Here is a 22,299-nt window from a genome sequence, read left to right as displayed (position 1 = left end):
GAATGTAAGCCTCCTGAGGGCAAGGATTTGGGTCAGTTTTGTCTACTGTTTTGTTCAGCACCTGGGACAGGGCCTGGTACAGTGTAAGAGCCCAATAAATGCATGTTGAATGACTTTATATTTTTAGTTTTACATATTTATGATTTTAAAATTTCTACTGCTTATTGTCATTGAAAAATGCATTTTAGGGGCCTGCTAAAGTTAGGCATAAGCTTTAGGGCCGCATCGTTCTCTAATACCATCTCTCTACACACATTCAACTCCCTATTGCTATTTTTATAGCTTTTATAAAGGACCTAATTATAAATGAATTCTGCTATATCATTAAGTATTCTAACAATTGTTTTCAGTTACTTGTTGACGTTAAACTTCCATTATTTGCCCTTGACTATAATTGTGTGAATGACCTTGCTACTAATATAGGGACAAGGCCATTTATTTGATTCCAAAGTTAAAGTTATTATCACATTTTACCCTACTTTGTTTTTTGCGTGTTACAGGATATTGTGTTTAGTGTAAGGCTTTGCATGTGCAAACATTCATATACTTTAAAATCCTGGATCTTTTTATTTTTATGACTAAATACCTGGTTGAATGGAATCAGATTTCATCATAAAAGTGTAGGGGTGATTTAGAGAATATGCCAGGGAGATAGTGTTTTGGAGATCCCCTAAAAGTTCTCACACCAGAACTCAGTGCTGAGCCACTTGTTTTATAATCTACCGAACTCTGAGGATAAAAGATAAACTCTCCTAGATAAAAACCAAACCAAACCAAACAGACAAAAACAGCAAAAAAACAAAAACCTATCTTGGAGCATTGAAAGTCCCCTTGTGGTCAATCCATGTTGCTGGAACTGAGTGAATCTTCATGTTAAGGACATTAGTTGATGGCCACAGTTAACAAGAGAGTGGCTTTTCTTCATCCTGTGTTCAGTTTTTAAAAATCATAAACAAGAGATATGACTCTATTTTCTCTGTTAATGTCTCAAACAACATAGAAAGGGAAAGAGTAAATATGCAAGTCGCCCCCTTGGTGACCGCCTTCCACCCCCTTCTCTCTCCAGACACAAACACTGTGAACAGTTGTGCCTGGCTCCTTCCAGGAGTTTATCAGGGAGATGCTTACATACCCATAAAAACTACACACTGACACATGTATACAGTTGTTGCTTTGTTTATCATAAATGTCATCCTAGAATCTGTATTGCTTTTTTCCCTTGCTTTTTTTCATTTAATAACATGACTTGCAAGAATTTTTTTCTTACTTCAGTATACACAAATCTAGTTGTTTTTAAGGGTTGCATAGTATGGCATAATATGGAACTGCTATACTTTAATAACCACCACCTAACCACTGGTGGTGGTTCATATTCTTTTCAGTTTTTCTCCATGAGAAACATTTCTCTGTATTTGTTCCTCTTCTCCATATACCTTTTGGCCTGGGTATAAGGTACTTATGTCTGACAGAATTCTAGAAGAATTGCAATAACTTTTATTTTAAGGTTTAAACATTTTATGCATTTTAAACTTTGACCTTTACTGGCTAAATGCCCTCACACTCAAAAGGGGATTTACTAATTTATACTTCCACCAAAACTGGAAGGAGTTAGCTGCCCTTGGCTGTCTCTGTCCCTGCTGCACTTCATTCTGTATTTGAAAGGAAGGGATTGGTCTTAATATGTCCAAAAGTTTTTCTAGAAGACAGAAGGGTTATCACTGGTCTGCTTTCAGATTTAGCCCCATTCTAAATGAAACCTCTTTTTCTGCTTGTATTATCTTACACACCAATAGACCAGACCATGGCAAACCTGGAAGAATAAAGTCTAAGGTGTAAGTAATACTGGCTTATTTAAGTGCAAATGTTAATAACAAATATTATTGCAATGCAAATATTAATACATTATGATGTTAACAACAACAAAAATAACAATTCAGTTAAAATGAAAATTCCAGGACAAATGCTAAATAAGATAGGATGCTGGAACAATAGGCATAAGTTTTGTTCTGGACAAATTGGAGTGTTATCAAACTATTCATGTCCCCCTAAAACCAAACTCTAAGAAACAGAAAATATGCTGATGACGTTAAAATAACATGGTAATTTTTTACTTGATTAATTCTTTTTAGTCACGATTGTGTTTTAGGATTTTTTTCAATTTTGAAATGCAATTTCTCTTGGACAATGAGACCCTAAGTCAGAGATCTGCTTCAATAAAAGAATAAAATTATCTGTAATAACCTCTGGATCATAAAGGATACAAATATAATTACATTTTCTTTAAAAATGGCTCCTGCAGGCATAGATAAACAGCGGCCATAATAATGTCATATATATAACTATCCATGAAAGAGCCAGAAAGATAAAACCTATTATTACAATTTGCAATCTGTTAAACACATTAGCTATAAAACTAAAGGCTGATTTTAAAAAGACTTAAAATTTATCTTTTATAAAAGAGCCGAGATAAGCAGAAAAAAAAGAGATTTGTTTAATAAGTTCCTTTTTCAAGAAACTACTGCAGTTACATAACAATTCAAATGCATTTACAAACCATATTAAACATTAATGCTCTCTAGTCAGTGTAAACGAGGAATCAGCATCACATATAGTTGATTTGATCATTTTGAAAGTACAACTATCTCTCCAAAAATCATAAAATTAAAAAAAATTAGATAATCATTGAAAAGGCAGAATTCAGCAGTTAATGGTCATTAAAAATAGAAATAAATGGAGGCAACCAAATACAGCAACTCTTTACCAAAAAAACAAAAATACATATTATCCAAAGGCATGACCTTAAAGTATTTTCAACTAAAACAAAGAACTAGACAGGAATATTTCCTACTACTATTATTACCCTGGAAGGTTGTAGTATATATCATTAAGGTATAAAGTAATTATATAAGCATTGAAAAAGAAAAGATCAAACTGACTCTTATTTCTGGTGATATTTTTTATATTTAGAAAAATCAGGTGATTCTCCCTAAAAAAGAAATGATAAGAATTTGCATGTATATCAGATAAATATTAAAAAATAGTGTTTGCTCTACTTGAGCAATTAAGTAGAAGTGGGAATGTGAAAAAATTTATTAATGTAATTTGAAAAGCTGTAAAATTTTCAGGAAATCCATATATGAAGATCACTATAAAATCTTATGAAAAGAACTGAAAACAAACAAAGCATTTGATCCAAGCCCACCCTCTTCCCACCCCACCCCGTCCCTTCCTCCTTCTCCCCCATCTTGGTAAATGACACCTCCATCTACCCGATTTCTTGGGCCAAGAATCCCAGAGCCATACCTGGTTCCTCCCTCTTTCTCATCCCCACATCCAAATCCTCAGCAAGTTCTACTGACATCGTCTCTAACTACTTCCTGAATATAACTACTTCCCAGCACCTCCAATGTCAAAACCTTAACTCCAGCCATTTTGGCCCCTCCAGGATCATGGCAACCACGTCCTAGCCGGTGTATCTGCTGACACGCTTTCCTTTTTGCGTTATGTTTCCATCTAGCAGCCAAAGTAACCTACAGCTCAAATCTGATTCTACTGTTCCCCAGTGAAGACCCCAGTTGTTTTTCACTGTAGTGGAGTAAAATTCCATCTTCTTATCTTAGCCTACACCCTCTGGCCTCTTCCTACCTCCTTAACATCATCTCTTACCCCACCCACCTCATTCAAGCTGCTGAAGCAGCACCTGTCTTTCTGTCCCTTGACCAGGCCAAGTTCATGTCTATGTCAGGTCTTTCTACAACTGCAGCAGCTATTTTAATACCAACTCTACAGTCACTTTTTATTTTCTTCATGAGGACTTACAGCTATCTGAAATTATCCATTTATTTGTTCCTGGGTAAAATATCTACCATGAACGCTAGAAAGTAAGTACCGCAAGCACAGGGTGTTCGAGTATCTGTCTTATTTCCTGCTTTACCCCATCCCTAGAGTTACTATGACATATAGTGGGCTTTCAGTATATACCAGCTGTGTGACTGAAAGAATGAATCAAAGAAAACTGGAAATGTTCCCACTTTACATTACAGATTGAAGATTTGAGGTTTGGCAAGATATGTAAATTGCCCATGATTAAATAGCTAAGATTTGGCCAAGTTCAGACTCAGGACCAGTTTTGTCTAATTCTTGTGCATTTCCCATCTGCATGCTACCTCCCCACTCTACTTCATTGCTATCTGTAACTTGATTCTTCAAATTCCATCCCTCTAGGATAGGAAGAGGAGGGCTGTATATCTTGTTTTTTAGTGAACCCAGCTGCACTTAATGATTTTAGGACAGACAGTTTTAAGTGTACTTTGAATCTTCAAATCAAACGTGGGTTATGCTGACTCTGCATAGTTGGGGAGCATGTGAAGTTTGATATGGTTTTCAAATGCATTTGAATTGTTCTATAATTGCACTGATTTCTTGAGAAAAGCAATCTTATTAAAATAAAATGAGGAATATTATGCCCTGTCAAAACTGATCTATCATATTAAAACAATTATAAAGTAATGAATGGTGTCTTAAGGAAAAGAATACTGTTCTATTATTTGACAGTTGTATGTATGTCTTGAAAACATATTTTAAACAAAGAACTCAAACACTGAAAACAAACCTCCTACAAAAATAGCAATATGGTATTCATAAACAACTAGGATAAATGCAAATTTCTCATTGATATTTTCTAACAAACATTGTGCTTAGGGCCACTTGGCACCTTCCTTTCTTGCCAGACTCTCAAACTACAGGGAACTAAATAGAACAAAATAGCCAATTTTCAACTGATAGCCTAGAGGCAAAGAGAACTTGAAGATAAGAACTGATAATGGGTAACTGGTTCAGGATCCTTTCCCTCATTCTGTGATAGTAAGTAAAAGCTCTGAAAGGTATTGTCTATGGTAAGCATAAGCATCATGAAAAATGGGATGATAGGTATACAAACGCAGCACTGAGATGAAGGAGGAGGGGAAGGGGGGTGAGGAGATAAAAGGGGGGAAAGGAAAAGGAAAGAAAGAAAGGAAGGAAGAAAAGAGGGAAAAAAGATAAGGAAAGGGAAAGGAAAGAAAAAAGAAGGAATTCAGTGAGCACAAGTCTGAATTTATAAAACAGTAAAATTTAAATGGCGTGACACAATGATACTCCTTTCAAATTCTTAGCACTCTAGAAGAATCTAACGTAACTTCAGTAAAACAAACTTTAGATGGTTAGATAACAAAACTATGATACAAAGAGAGATATTGCGAGTTAAGCAAATTGACAAACAAAATAATAGACCTTTACAGAACAGTGCATTAGAGGTAGCAATCAACAGATAATGAGAGTGAAAGCACAGGAAAAGAGACTAAAGCAAATGGAGAGAAGATAATAGCTTTGGAGACTAGACAACAATGATCCAAGTAAACAGTATTTTGGGAAAAAATATCAGCCAACATATCTTTCTGTAAGAATTTTGTACCAAGGAAAATTCTCTGAAATTAGGGACAGAAACTGTGTTCCTGGGAAAATGCATATAAAACAATTGATACCAAAATACATCTTTTAAAATTATTTAGCATCAAATATGAAAAAAAAAAAAAAGAATTTTCAGATAGGAAAAAAGGAAGTCATCTACAAGTAATGAAAAATTTAGGCAAGTCACAGACCTCTTCAGAATTTAGGAAATATGGAACAAATGAATTCTTGAAAAAATGCCAATGACTTTTGACTATGATATCTGGCCAAATATGTTATTAATCAAAGCAAAAATGTCAGTAATAGAAAAGCAATTATGAGAGGATGGTATGAGGATGAACTTTTTCCTTACTATAACACTAACGTTAAATTATGGTGGGAATTTTGGTTACAGAATTTAAGGTGTTATAAATCTTGGCAAAATGAATATAACAATATAACCAAAGAGCAGCACATAAGAAAAGGAAAAGAAAGTATAAAATTGTTAATTTCCTTAGTCTTTCATATGATTGAGTTCATCAATAATATCTAAGTTTAAAACAAACATATAAAAAACTTAATGAACCTAACTGCTTAATGGTTTTCAAAACATTTTTTTCATTATCTTGATGTTATCTTTTCGACACTAATATATCATGTGACAAAGAAATATTTATCTGCATTTCTGCCATTCATTCAGCTTTATATAATTTCTCCCTTCCATCAGTGCAAAATTACTTTTAGTACCTTTTGAAAATTAAACTGGTGAAAAAGAAATGAAAATCATTCCTTCTTCCTGATTGGAAAGGAAGAGAAAGCTGTCTTTATTCAAAAACAATATGATTGTTTGCATAAAAATTCCCAAAGAATCTACCAGCGACTACTATATTCATAGATAATGAGACAATATTAAGATGTCAGTTCTTCCCAAACTCATCTAGAGATTGAATGCAATCTCAACAAAAATTCTAGTAGGATTTTTTGTAGATAGCAACAAGCCAATTCTAAAGTTTATATTGAAAAATACAGGACTGGAATAGTCAAAATGCATTTTTTCAAAAAAGAACAATGTTGGAGGACTCACACAACAGAATTTCAATACTTCCCATAAGACTTCAATAATCAAAATAGGGCTTCCCTGGTGGCGCAGTGGTTGAGAATCTGCCTGCCAATGCAGGGCACTCGGGTTCGAGCCCTGGTCTGGGAAGATCCCACATGCCGCAGAGCGACTAGGCCCGTGAGCCACAACTACTGAGCCTGCGTGTCTGGAGCCTGTGCTCCGCAACAAGACAGGCCGCGATAGTGAGAGGCCCGCGCACCGCGATGAAGAGTGGCGCCCACTTGCCGCAACTAGAGAAAGCCCTCGCACAGAAACGAAGACCCAACACAGCCAAAAATAAATAAATAAATAAATAAATAAAATTAAAAAAAAAAAAGGCATTAGTTATGAATACAAGACTGGCTTCTAGGGAATACCTTTAAAAAAAAATCAAAATAGTGTGGTATTGACAAAGGGATATACACATGGGTCAACAGGATAGAATAGAGAGTTCGAGACTGCCCCCCACACATACACGCCAGCTGATTTTGACAAAAGTACAAAGGCAGTTCAATGGAGAAAAAGGATGAGTTTTTTTCAGCAAATGGTGCTGGAGCTTTTGGTTACTCCTATTCCAAAAACATGAACCTTGACCCATACCTGGCATCTTATACAAAAATTAACTCAAATCGATCATAGACATATATATAAATCTTTAAAATATTTGAAGTAAGATTCATGATGGCTCAAGGAATTCAGCCCATTCCAGCGGAAAGTGGCCCAGGTTCCTACAGGTCCTTGGAGCAGTCAGCAAGGGACTTCTGCACCTCTAGGGTAGGCTAGACTCTGCAGCCACTGTCCAGCAGGAAGAAGTTTCAGAAGAAGAGACCTTCGGCCCCTTACCCCTTAAGAATAAGGGTGTAGAGTCTCTCAGGGGGGAATGAGACAGGCTGGGACCTGGGACCCTTTGCTGCAGTGCTGTAATGCTTGCACCTGGACACACCTCTCCTCAAGCAACAAAATACAAAGAAACTGTATGGGACTAAAAATAACTGTGTGCATGTGCAGTTGGGGCAAATTCTGGACAAAAGATAAAAAGAGACCAAAAAACTCAACTGCCCCCTTTGAAGAGCCTGGAGCAAAAGCAGGGGGTCAGGAGCAAAAGCAGGGCACTGCTCATGCCCCCTGCAGAAAACACCATCTAAGGGGTGAGCAAAACACCTAAGCCACCCCTCCGGCCCGACCCCGGGACACACCCCTACCCTCACCCCACATAAGGAACAAGCTTGCCCCCGCCTCAGGGAGCAAGCAAGCAAGGGAACCTATTGTTTGTTCTCGCTCCCCCCTGCTGCAGCAGGGGCCCCAGTAAAGCCTTGCCTGAAAAAAAAAAAAAAAGAAAAAAGTACAGAAGAATAATCTTTGTGATCTTGGATTAGGCAAAAACTTCTTAGAAACGATAACAAAAGCACAATCCATAAGAGAAAAAATTGATAAATTAAAAACTTCTTTACTATGGAAGACACTGCTGAGAAAGTTTAAAAGCAAGCCAGAGACAGGGAGGAAATACTAGCAAAACACTTACTGGGAAAAGAACTTATATCCATACTACAAAAAGGACTTTCAGAATTCACTAACAAGAAAACAAACAACTCAATTTGGAAAACGGGCAAAAGCTTCGAAGATATACTTCACCAAAAAAGACATTAATAACAAATGAAGCACAGGAAAAAGATGCTTAATGTAAGTCATCAGGAAAATGCAAATTAAAACCATAATGAGATACCACTACGCACCATTAGATGGATCAAATTATTTTAGAACTTGACAGTACCAGTGCTGGTGGGAATGCGGAGGAACTACAGCACTCATACATTGCTGGTGAGATTGCAAAATGGTTCAGCCACTTGGGAAACAGTTTTCTAGTTTCTTGTGGCATAAAACATGTACTGACAATAGCAATTCCACTTCTAGGTTGTTACCCAAGAGAAAGAAAATTTATATCCAAAGTCCTGAGTACAAATGTTCAAAGCAGCTTTATTTATAATAGCCCAAACTCAAATGCCCTTCAACTGGTGAACACATAAACAAAATGTGCTACGTTGGTATAATGAAATACTATTCAGCAGTAAAAATAAAGAAACAAACTATTGTTAACATACAATATCAAGGAAGAATCTCAAAAGCATTATGCTAAGTGAAAGAAATCAGACACAAAACTACATACCTTTTGATTCCATTTATAAGACATTCTGGAAAAGCAAAACTATAGAGACTATAGAAATCAGATCAGTTTTTCCAGAAGCTGGGAGAGGGAGAAGGTGATTGACTAGAAAGGGGCATGAGGGGATTTATGGGGTGATGGTGGCATTCTATATTTTGACTGTGGTGGGACTTAACAGGATTGTATCTGCCAAAACTCACAAAACTGTACACATAAAAAGAGTGAATTTTATTGAATGTAATTATTCCTCAATAAGCCTGACTTTAAAAACTAAGTTGACATGTTTATAGTTCCTATATATGGAAATTGTTCCAAATTTATCTTTTCTATCTGGATGTCCTTATAGAGAGATAAATATTAATATTAACACTAAAGATAATTATATATCAATGTGATGGGACTTTGGGTGACATTTTGCATTCTTTATACATTTCTGTACTGCTTGATTTTTAATAGAAGTGCACACTATTTTTTAATAATAGTCATTAGTCTTTTGTTTAAAGTTCAAAATAAAGGCTCAAAAAATATAAAGGATCAATAAGATCTGAACAAAGGGAATCCAGACCATCACTGAGGTTCCTGAGAGGGAAGACATGATTTCACTGGGGAATCGAATCACACTTCTTTCTGGGTTTCAGGTCATGAGCTGAGCAGGTATTTTGTAGGTGAGTCATCATCTAGATTGTGATTTCTTCAGAAGAGGACCCAATTCCTACATGATCTCTCAACATTCTTTAGTTCCAAACACACTCTTGACTCATAGTAAGTTTCTAACATTTAGTATTTTATGAAGTCAGTGTATGCCTGGAATGCTCATATAATGGAGAGTTTCTTTAGATAGTTCTTTTATTTTATCTACACAATCTTTTCTCAGTCCTTGGAAGAAATGATTGCATGTTATACATGTGCATTTTATTAAATATATAACAATAAATAAATATATATTATTATATATACAATAATTTTAGTAATAAAGTTATAGTCATGCTACTGATTTCCCTACAGAAAAGCCAGGCAACTAAACTGGTAGCTCTGAATAAATTGATATATCAAATCCACCATCTGTTCTCAGTGTGTGCATCAGCTCTTCCACACCAGTCCTGCAATTATCTTGGGAATGATACCAATAGGAAGAAAAAAAATCCCCAAATGTTCAAGCAATGTTGCTAGAAAAGAAAGTACCATTTAGCAATACTGAACTTAGAGATAATTGGAACCAGTTCACGGGCTTCTCCTTATAGCTATCAAGGCTTGAGCTAGAAGTAAGGAGTTCTTCTTTGTAGCCTTCCGATGGGATGCTGGGGGTGGTAATATGCTGTTACGTGAGCTACATAACCTGAGAGTGAGGTCCAAGTCCACTCTTGCCCTTTCACATTCCTGCCTGGGAAATAAGACGCAACCCCCTATGGCACTTGTTGCTTTGGCTTATGCTGCTGAGTAAACAAGCCTTTCGGCGGCGGGGAGGGGTGGGGGGGTGTTCAAGACCATAATGAAGGCTTAGTTCAGAGTGCTGGAGTGTTCAGGGCCACCCACTAAGGCTTGGGAGCCAAATCTTACTCCAGATCCCTTCCAGACTCAAAGACCCCACTCAGCTTATGAGATTACCTCCATTGCCAATTACACTTCAAAAGGCTAACATTTCATAGTTTACTTTTCAAATTCTCTTTAGGCCTACCATCTACATCACCATATATAAACTCAAAAAAGAACTAACCAGTTATTTTTATAACTTCTCATCACGCTCTTCAAAATTTTTAGGAAAAGATAAAATATGTAATAACGTAGACATGAACTTGAACACTTGGCTCTTTGTTTAGAATTTCTCTAGAATATCCTTGGCATCTCTGTAGAGAAAAGAAGGGTAGCGCGATGAATGCCAAATCGTGCTTCACGCACACCCACTCCATTTTCCATTACACTTTTCGGGGATATCTTTTTTAGAGAAAAGGAATTTGGTCTTATTCATATAAGTTTCCATAAAGCAAAGGATTCTTGATTTTAAAACTTTATATTTTTTTAAATTGAAGTATTTGTTTACAATATTGTGTTAGTTTCAGGTGTACAGAAAAGTGGTTCAGCTGTATATATATATTTTTTCAGATTCTTTACTATTATAGGCTATTACAAGATATTAAATATAGTTCCCTGTGCTATACAGTAGGTCCTTGTTGCTTATCTACTTTATATATAGTAGTGTGTATCTGTTAATCCCATACTTCTAATTTATCCCTCCCACCGCTTTCCCCTTTGGTAACCATACGTTTGTTTTCTATGTCTGTAAGTCTGTTTCTGTTTTGTAAATAAATTCATTTGTATTATTTTTTAGATTCCACATATAAGTGATATATAATTTTGTCTTTGTCTGACTTACTTCTCTTAGTATGATAATCTCTAGGTCCATTCATGTTGCTACAAATGCAATATTTCATTCTTTTTTATGGCTGAGTAATATTCCATTGCATATATGTACCACATCTTCTTTATCCATTCATCTGTCAATGGACATTTAGGTTGCTTCCATATCTTGGCTATTGTGAATAGTGCTGCTGTGAACATTAGGGTGCATGTATCTTTTTGAATTAGAGTTTTCCTCTTTTCCAGATAATATGCCCAGGAGTGGGATTGCTGGATCATATGGTAGGTTTATTTTTTGAACTCTTAAGGAAACTCCATACTGTTTCCCATAGTGGTTGCACTAATTTACATTCCCACCAACAGTGTAGGAGGGTTCCCTTTTCTGCACACCCTCTCCGGCATTATTGTTTGTAGACCTTTTGATGATGGCCTTTCTGACCCTTGTGAGCTGATACCTCATTGTGATTTTGATTTGCATTTCTCTAATAGTTAGTGATGTTGAGCATCTTTTCATGTGCCTCTTGGCCATCTGTATGTCTTCTTTGGAGAAATGTCTATTTAGATCTTCCACCCATTTTTTGATTGGGCTGTTTATTTTTTTGATATTAAGCTGTATGAGCTGTTTGTATACTTTGGACATTAACCCCTTGTCGGTCACATCATTTGCAAATATTCTCCCCCAATTCATAGGTTTTCTTTTCATTTCGATCATGGTTTCCTTTTCTATGCAAAAGCTTTTAAGTTTGATTAAGTCCCATTTGTTTATTTTTGCTTTTATTTATTTTGCCTTGGGAGACTGAGCTAAGAAAATACTGCTACAATTTATGTCAGATAAAACTTTCTATTTTAACGTATAAGTTCCAAAAGGCCACTCTCTCAACTTATCATTCCTATTTAAAAGTTCTGAGCAAATCCAGGGCATTAAACATTCCTTTTTTTTTATAAGTGACTGTGCTCCTTGGTAAACCACCTGACAAGCTGGTAAACACAACTATTTACAAGCAAATACAATGTGTTACAAGTGAACACAGCAAATCCATGGGCAAAGATAGAAAATTATGAACTGAGAAAGCATTTAGGCTGACGAATGACTTGTTGCCTGACTATGCCCAAAGAGTTTTAAACCCCTGCTAGAAATTGTTTTGAAAGAAAAAGTGAGGCGGGCATCAAAAAGTCTAGGGTATTTTAAGCTGTATTGAGAGACATACTATTAATGTGGCGTGGTCTGGTTCTGCTCTACCATCCACTGCTCTGGCCAAATCTGGGACATGGGATTCAGTGTAGGGAAGCACACACTCAAAGGGATTTAGGACATGTGTAACAAGAAAAGGAAACAGCATGGTGAGAGGACTGGGACTTATGAGGCATAAAGGATGATCGGCGCGATCTGGGTCATTTAGCCTGGAGCAAACTCCGTGTGGCAGAAAGGGACATTGTCACCGTCTTCAAATATTTCAAAGCTGTGCTTTGATGAGAGTTACATATTGTTCAGTGTGCCCCAAATGGTATAACTTGGACCAAATGGTTGGAAACTGCAGAGAAACGGACTTCAACTCAAGAAATACTCAGGCAACTCAAGAAAAACTCAAGTGAGAGGAACCTTCCAGCCAGTCTAAAGATACAAAGCTTGGGAGGTGAGTGTTGACTTTGTAGGTGCACTTGGGTCGCATTAGCAAAGACCAGACAGCCATGCAGTGGGAACAGTAGACGGCATCCCAGGAGCGAAGGGATGGAGTCCATGGAACAAAGCGTGGTCATTGAGTAAAAGTGCGGATGTACTCACTGAAACACTCACAGTTCAAGTGATGAAAAAAAATACATTTCTTTCTGCTAGTGGAATGCCGTATGAGCCGGGGAGAAAAGAAGGAGCTCTGTGTACTGAGGAAGGTTTTGAGCAGCCAAATTAGAGTCTTTGAAGAAACACACTTCCCTCTTTTCCACAGTTCCACAGCTGTTATAAAGATCTGGTTGTTTGAAGAGTTGAAAAACTACTGCTTAATTAACAACCAGTTTGGTTTCAGGAAGGGGAAATCACAACTTAGGGGCTATCCGAGACTGTGGTTTTTATTATTTAAGAGTTTGACACTGTAAATTCATACCAGGCAGTATGCACGCTTATGGGCTAGAAACGTTGTGGTTTGTTAAAAATATTTTTCTTGCAAGTGATTTGAAAAATGTTATTTTTGATATTTCAGCAAAATGAGCTACTATAACCTAAGTAAAACAGGTTAGCATTCTTAACACGGGGAACCATAACCTAGCAAGGTTTGGAAAGCAGCAAAGAGACTGTCCCTCAAGCCCCCTCCACACATGCTCCCAAGGTGAGTTCCCCCCAGAAGCCTCAGTCTTTCCTGCCTTCCTGTCCTGGCCGTGTTCCTCCTCAGTTTTCTCACCTCTACCTATTCATCCACATCCTTTGAAGCCTGTGGACACGTACTAGCTCTGTCAAGAAGTACACATTTTCCCCTGATGGATGTGATCCCTAAAACCCTTTCAAGTCCTCACTGTGCCCCAAGGCCTCACCTGGGCCCTTTCTGACAGCACAGAGTAGGTGCCTCCTGTCCCACTGCTGGCTTGCAGGCTCACCAACTCTGGGTCTGCCTTCCTTCCCATTCTTGGATCTTCTTCAATTTGGGGCACACTGGCCTGAACATAGTAGTGACTTCATATTTGTTGAATGTCAAGGCCTAGAGTGTCTGTCCTGCTAGAAGATAGGCTCTTTAAGGGTAGGAACAAAACTATAAGCAATTCGTGTATGTTTTATAGTTTTGGACACAGCACATCATATATAGTTGACCCTCAAATATTGAATGAATGATGAATAAAAGAATAGAGTGAAAAAAGAAATTGCATAATCTCTCCGGGTTTGTTCAACTATGAAATAAAGGAATTGAGATACGTTGTCTCTACAATTCCTTCCAGATCTCAAATGTTATGAGGTTAAGATTCTGTATATTCTAGTATTTCTCTTTTGCACCAGGCAACAAAAAAAGAGTGAATTTTTGTATCTCCTGAAATTTAATCTAAGAAACCATTATAACTCTTTTTATACTTTATGTTAAATTTGATGCCAAGTTAATTTCTTTACTCTTGTTTATACCAGAAATCCTTAAGCATCAGAGTAAACTAGAATGTTGCAATTGCCTTAGGAAATTAGCCTGAGTATACAGAAGAATAAAGATTTTAAAGAAAATATCCAGCAATGAAAGAACTTTGAAGCTATTAATTTTTTTTTTAATTTTTTAACTTTTTTTTTTTTTTTTTTTAAGTAGAGCCTCTTTATTGGTACCTGTAAGCTCAGGTACAAGGTATTCCCACAAGCTTGCAGGCTGGCAAGGCCTCCTAGGCAAGAGGGCAGACCCAGAGCCTGGGCTTCTTGGCACAGACACAGAAAGATGAATAAATTACAGTTCTAATACTCAGGGACAATGTAGAAATTATGATGCAAAATTCAACATCTGCAAACAAAGGGCATGAAAGCCATACGGAGCCACCCCTTGCCCCTGGCCAACTGGCCTTAGGGCACGGGCAGGTGGACCAGGCTGGAGTGCGTGCCTGGAAAGCCCTGAGTGGTCAGGGGGTGCTACAGGCCCTGGGGCAGCCCCTTGCCCTCCCTGGGCCTCCTGCTTCCCCCTCCTACATTGATGGGCTTGGAATAAAAGCTGCGGCCTTTGGGGAGGGGGGAGATGGGGCAGAGGACAGGAAGGAGAGGGGGTTTTTTAACTTTTTATTTTGGTTTTTGTTTGTTTTTTAAATTAATTTTATTTATTTTGGCTGCGTTGGGTCTTCGTTGCTGCACACAGGCTTTCTCTAGTTGCGGCGAGCGGGGGCTACTCTTCGTTGCGGTGCATGGGCTTCTCATTGCTGTGGCTTCTCTTGTTTGGAGCACAGGCTCTAGGCACACGAGCTTTAGTAGTTGAGGCACGCGAGCTCAGTAGTTGTGGCTCACGTGGCATGTGGGCTCTTCCCGGACCAGGGCTCAAACCCGTGTCCCCTGCATTGGCAGGGGGATTCTTTTTTTGTTTGTTTGTTTGGCAGGGGGATTCTTAACCACTGCACCACCAGGGAAGTCCTATTAATGTTTTAGAATTGTGTCAGATATCCTTAAGGGGCAAAAGTTAGCCATAATCTAAAATATCCACTCAGGCAGCTCTACAACATTTCCTTTTCGCAAATACCAAGCAATCAGTGTTAGTTATTCCTCAGAGCAGTGGCAGAATTCCAAATTATTTGTTTTATTAAGAAGGATTCTGATTGTAGAGCCGTGTTCATAAGAACATTATACACAACAGCCAAAAGGTGGAAGCAATCCAAATGTCCACGACTAGGTAAAGTGTGGTATATATTTACATACAATAGATTATTTTAAAAAGGAAGGAAATTCTGATGTATGCTACAGTGTGGATGAACCTTGAAGACATTATGCTGAGTGAAATATGTCAGTCACAAGGGACGAATATTGTATGATTCTACTTATATGAGATACCTAGAGTAGTCAAATTCATAGAGACAGACAGTAGCATAGTGGTTCCAGGGGGTAGGGTAAGGAAGAAAGAAGAGTTAGTATTTTATTGGAGGCAGAGTCTGTTTGGGAAGATGAAAAAGATCTGAAGATGAATGGTGGTGACGGTTGCATAATAATGTGAATGTACTTAATGCCACTAAAGAACTGTACACTTAAAAATGGTTAAAATGGTGAATTTTATATTATTTATAGTTTACCACAAAAAAAAGGAACAGCAACTTGGAGCAGGTAAAAGGACAACTGTATCAAGACACAAGAATGAGGGAAGTATAGAATACGTTCTTCTCTGGTCCAAATACTCTGACCATTATTATCTAGACCAATGAAATGACTGGTCTTGGATTTGCTAAGGATGCTGTATGTGGAGGAGAGTGATAAAGAGACAGTTGTGAATGAAATAGGGCAAGCTACAGTGATTTCTGTTGCATCATGAGGAGGAAGGATGAAGAGCTAGGTCCTGTTATGTTCAGTACTTAGGGAATGGGCTGTCTTGTGCCGTCCTATTATGGACTGAATTGTGCCCCCATCTCCCACCCCAGCCATTCGTGTGTTGAAGCTTTAACCAGTGATGAAATGGTATTTTGAGATGAGGCCTTTGGGAGGTAATTAGGGCTAGATTAGATCGTGAGGATGCAGCCCTCATGATGGGATTCGCTAATAAGTCTGTTCTCCCTCCCCGCCCCATCCCTGCATGCACACGCCAAGGAAAGGCCATGTGAAGAAATAGCCAGAAGGTGGCCTTCCATAAGCCAGGAAGAGAGCTCTCACCCAGAACCCAATGGACCAGCACCTTGATTTTGGACGTCTAACCTCCAGAATTGTGAGAGATAAAGTTCTATTGTTTAGGACAGCCACTCTATGGGATTTTGTTATGGCGGCTCCAGCTGGCTCATGCATGTACTAGAGACATGTATGGTAAGAAGGCTTGATATAGGGTCCTGACATTTGCACCCTTGAGCCTGGTTGAAGCAGGATGGACAGTTGAAATACAGCAGACACAGCTCCCACTGTCACATCCACGTCGAGGTGCCAGGGACTGATGGCTGGTGCTGGAACACGCCCACTAAAAGGGCTTGCATTTGTAAAACTTCATCCTTTGCTGTGATCCTGAGGGATCTGGGCCACTCAGCACCTCATTCATGGATATTATGAAAGTCTGTGAGGGAAGGAATCATGGGAATACATGTGCATATTTTTAAAGAGTACAAATAGTATGGGAATATGTTAAAGGAGAAAAGATGAAAAAGAACAGAGCAAAAGGATCAAATGCAGAAGAAAATGTTGGCAGGAGATGTGGAGGGAAAGTGGGAGTAAAACTTGCCAAATGCTTCATGGCCCCCAGCAGCTTTGCATAACATTAAAATTCGATTTTGACTAATTTTCCAACATATTACTTGGCTGCAGAAGTAAGAAACATAAAGAGATAGTCATTTCTGCTCTTGGAAGTCTTCAAAAATAAAAATAGATTTGAAAATGTCAGTGTATCTTTCCAGTTCCACAGACATCATCTCCAGCCCCTTTTGAGACTGGTCTTAACCCAGAGCAGTTCTGTCCATTCCAATTAAGCCACACGTTCCATTGAAGACTTGGTCAAGGATATCACAGGCACACGGATGTCTTAACCACAAAGCACCAATTTCCCCCTTTAATTGTTTGCCTGTCAGAATCAATATCTCTCTGGGGTCTGCTTTTGGGGCCCAGCCAAACAGCTCCATTGTGCTGACACAGCTCAGCTTATGCCAAACGGAGCTGCTGCCTCAGTCCCCATTAAGGGAACAAAGCATGCCATCATCCCAGACATCGCACCCCATTGCTATGGCAAACATCACTGTGACTTGAAAATCACAGACTGTCAGAAAAGGAAGGGGGCCTGGAGACCGTCTCATCCTCGCCCAGCGCTCTCCTGAGGCAGAAGGGGAGCCATCACACAGAAAGCTCCTGACAGAACCTGGACGCAGCCGCACCTTCTGATTCTCAGGCCACTTCTATCAATATTTCTACCCTACCTAGTCCCGCCTTAGCATCAGTTTTTAAATGATCTCTCCATCTGATCACATTGCACATTTACCTTTAATTCTAGACCTAATAAAATGTGATTTACTAGTTGCATGCTTCCAAGAACCCAAGACACAGAAAAGAAGGAAGAATGGATTAGGGCTCACTGGAGACCAAAATTCTGACCGTAAACCAACCTCTTATGAGCGACAGGGCAAAAAAGTGATGTCATTGAAGCAAAGGCAACTGATTATATCAAGGTCATGGTGTAGTGGACATTGTTTTGGCAACACAGCAACTTCTGAACTCAATGCCTGTTTGAGCAATTCCCTTCTGTAGGAACACCTACTCTATTAAACCATTCCAGTAAAGAATCCAAAAAAAAAAAGCCAGGTGCACACTTTCCCTGGCTCTTACCTAGCTCAGCCTATGCTCCAGCCTCAGACTTTGCTTAAGGGACAGATAACCCGGAGAGGTGAGGTCTGTGTGGAGGACAGTTCAGCAGTGGCGTGAACATCCCTTCTCCAGGCCACAATGGTCCTGGTGCCAAGGGTGGCATCTGGTGTTCCATGGTGATAGCACCACACCTGTCAGGAACCCTAGTAACGTGGTCCCAGAGCCTGGCTGCTTTCTTGCTCAGTGTCCGGGTCTCAGTGTTCTTGGTCCCAGGTAGTACTTTGACTGTGACTGGCCCAGACAAGGCAGCTGAGAATGAAGGACTAGGGTTCTTCTCCGAGAACTTGGCCATAACAATAAGAAACTTGAATATTGTGATTTCAGCATACTGTAACGTTAATAATTTTTTCAGAGATATAAAATATAGGCAAACTATAGTTTGTCTTTTCCTTTCAAAAGTATTATTAATGAAAAAGTTTGATCACTAATTTGTAGCACAAATCTTCACTTGGATTGTAAATAGTCAGTAAGGATTGATTAAAAGAATGTATGAGTGATGTGAAATCTCAAAAAAGGTATGGCCATAATTATTCATCTCTGAAGAAGAATCAAATGATCATTAGCCCCCGAAAAATGTTTTGGATGAGTCAAAGTGATCTCATTTAATGAAACTGGGTAAAATAAATACTCTAATGGATTCCATAGCAATTTTCTTGTGGAATTTGTTACGGGAAGCAGGTGGAAAAGATAGATTCCAGTGGATTCATGCATAAGGAAATACACTTAAAGAAAATGGGTAATTTTATGCATCGATGGATTCTGAGTTCAATACAATCTCCAAGAAGAGATTTAGACACATTTGCTGCTATGAGTATATTCAGCAGGTGTCAAGAATAAACAGGCTGTTGGATTAAAGGGAATAGTAGTAGTTAATGATGATTGTATTAACACCCTCCCACAGAGCAGGGATTGTATCTTGAAGTAGTTTTCAAAGCAAGAACAGGCTGTAATGGGGGCTGACCTCCGTGGGGCTGGAAAAAAAGATCAGGGAAAAGGAAATGCCAATGGCCTTCTTTTTTCATTTAATCATGGACACTAACATTGAAAGTTAATTTTGAAAGCGAAGCGAAAGTTGTGATAATGGGCTTTATACCTTCTCAAACAATTACAAGAATGAGAACTCTAAAAAGGGAAGAATACCAGAGAAATATAAATATTTGAGATATTATTTATACTGAGATTAACTAGAACGTTAATATGATGATAAGGTAAAACTTCAAACAGTGGAATTTTCCTGAGCTAGCTTCTTTCGGAAATACAAGTAAAATTTAACTTGCAGGATAATATTTATGTCAGTTATACTGAGGTTACACATTATAGAATAATTTTCTTTAAACAGTTAATAACTGGTTTTTGAGATATGGAAATCCCTTACTTCTGACTTCAATTTACTGCTCTGTTTCTAAACACAGAACTACTCTGTGGTGTAATAAAATGATTGACAAAGGGTGTTCTGTGACCCCCCCCCCCCACTGGGTGTTCTTTGTACTGTTTTCCTAGGCCCACGTGTCTGCAGTGTGTGCTTACTTACAAAGAGCCATATCTTCTGCAAATGCTGCAGCCAGAGGGTTCTTATTTGAAGGATGACTTCACTGGGAAGTAACATCAGTGAGTTGATGAATTTCACTCAACAGTTCCCAGCTACTCTGATGATACCTGCCCGCCATTACAAGTACTGCTTACGCGTTGGGGGGAAAAGTTACCACCTGCCAGTGATTAGTATGTATTACTGAACCACTGGAAAAAGTGCAGTCATCTGTAGCAACCGTAAATATTGACGGTTAAAAGGATATGCCCCACAATCTCCTCCATGTAACCCTGAGTAAATAAAGTCATGGAACACTGATGGATATGGGTTCAAGCCAAGATATGAGAGAATTCAAAGAGCTGAAGGGTTAACATTCTACCAGAGGTTAACATTCTATCTAAGCACAATGACTATAATACTATGACTTTTTGACATATAAACTCTGTGTCTTTAATGAATGTTTTCTTATTAACATCCCATTCCTGCAGGAAGGTAGAGCAAAGATGATAGGGCAGGAATCTGATAATACTTTTACTTGTGTGATATCCAGGAAACTCATTTGTATCCTAAGCCATTGAAAGTTTTAAAATTTATATTCTAAATAGATCATCCTAGCAACCGAACAGTGGGTAAATGAAAGGGGGGGGCAATATAACAGAGATTACAAAGGAAAATATTTCAATAGTCTATGTCAAAGATAAGAAAGGCCTGAATGAGTACCATGTGTGTAAGGAAGGAGAGAAAGGGAGTTGTTGTTGTTATTTTAATTTAGGAGTTAAATCTGTCACACTCAATGATTCATTGAAGTATGGACTGGGTGAGAAAACTGAAAGAATCAAGAATAATCCTTGGGTGTTTCAGAGACAGTATTGCTTTGGGTTAGTCAGTGAATGGTGGCAAAATAGATATAAAACAAAGGCTATGAAGCAATAATTTAACTTGTGACTACATCGATCTGCATGTTGGCCCTATTGCTTAGTCTTTATCTCTGGGAAAAAGTCAAAGATGAAGTAGGAATAAAATGGGGAGTGACATGGAAAAGGAGTCCGTTCCAAGTCTTCAGGAAAAGCGAAGAGAATATTATTTGGATGCCGTGAGCTTCACTGTAGAGGCCAAGGCATCGTGTGATTTAATTAAGGTGCACTGAGCATAAATCTAAAAACCGATTGTCTAGGATGTCCCACACGACATTGTGCTGATGTGGTCAAATAGTAATACCCTGAGCAACTCTTGCCTAGGGATGGTTTAATGGACCCACACAAAGAGTACCAGGCTTTGGTTCAATTTGCTGCAGTGTTCTGTATATATGTGCAAGTGTGCATGTGTATGCGCAGAGAGAGAGAGAGAGAAGACACATTGCAACAGTTCAGACTAAGCATCTGATTCAGTAAGTAAAAGCAAGGACTAAATTTAATCCAGAGCCCAAGGATAGTCCAATGAAAGCAGTGCAATGACCAAGTTGTCTAAGACACCATTTATGGACGTCTGTTTTTTCTGGGTCAAGGCTGACCTCGCTTGGTGCAAATCCAGCATTCACAATCTCAACCAAATGAAACAAGATGATAAATTAGGTTGCATTTATTTATTTTCCTGAAGAATTAGCCCTGGAATTCCCTTAGTCAGTCTAAAATGATGAAGCCATTTATAAAATTTAATTCATATTCATCTTTTCAGAATATATGTGTTGTGCAAAATGTTTCCAAAACTAGATTTTTTCCCCTTGCCTTACCCAAAAATTTGAAGAGAAAAATTTACAGTAAAATAATTTATGGCAGAAATGTTTTTAAAGTGTTGAGGGGCTATTTTGGGGTTATTATATATCCATACTAATCACTCAAATCCTCATGTCTATAGAGTTTTCTAGCAATGGTTATAGGATCTTTGGTTAGCATGCAAAGATAAATTTATATTTGCTAAATTATTCTTATTAAGGCAAATGTTATAACACTTATCAGGGTTTCAAACAATGAATTACAAGCTCCTTAGCATGGAAAGAAATGTCTTTACTGGACAATTCTTACCAGTCAAGCACTGAAACAAACAAATCTCAAGGTTAAAGTTTAATTGGTCAGAAAATGCACGTAACCAGATCATTGGAAACCCGGATTTTGTGGTTAAAAGAGCTTCATGCTTTCTGCTTGTTTTAACTTTTAAATCCTCAGTTTTACAAAATGTGAAATAGTAGCTCCTTAGTAAAAGTGTAGGTATCATAAGAAAGACCTATTGTAAAAAGAGCTGTTTTGTAGATTATCTGTCAATCAGAATTATTAGTAGTTTGCCCTCTTCTTTGTAAATTATATCAGGAAATAATATTTTTCCTGCAAATAATATTTTCAATGAGCATATTATACTTCTATCCATTCTTCAAAATCTGGGTTAAAAGTATTACCTGAGATAGAACTGTTGAAGAAAATGTCACTTTGAAATAATATTACTTTTTCAAAGCTCAATTTCTGAGTCTCTCTTTGAGGAGGGCAAAAAGATAAATTATTTTAAAATCCTTAACTTACATTTTTTCTACTATATTAAGGTAACAATGATAATATTAGAGTCTACGGCGTCTCCAACAGTTATTAAAGACAATATAAAAAGACCATCTTTGGCAAGGCTGAGATTAAAAAGGAAGAGCTTCTAACTTGGTAGTTGGAATTATATATATGTATACATAGAGATAACTAATATATAAATAGCATATAAATTAATATTATATAATAATTTATGTATATAAATCAATTATACATATGCATCATGCA

Source organism: Balaenoptera borealis (assembly GCF_965194805.1).
Source record: "Balaenoptera borealis genome assembly, chromosome: 21".
Taxonomy (NCBI): Eukaryota; Metazoa; Chordata; class Mammalia; order Artiodactyla; family Balaenopteridae; genus Balaenoptera; species Balaenoptera borealis.
This window is presented reverse-complemented; position numbering follows the sequence as displayed.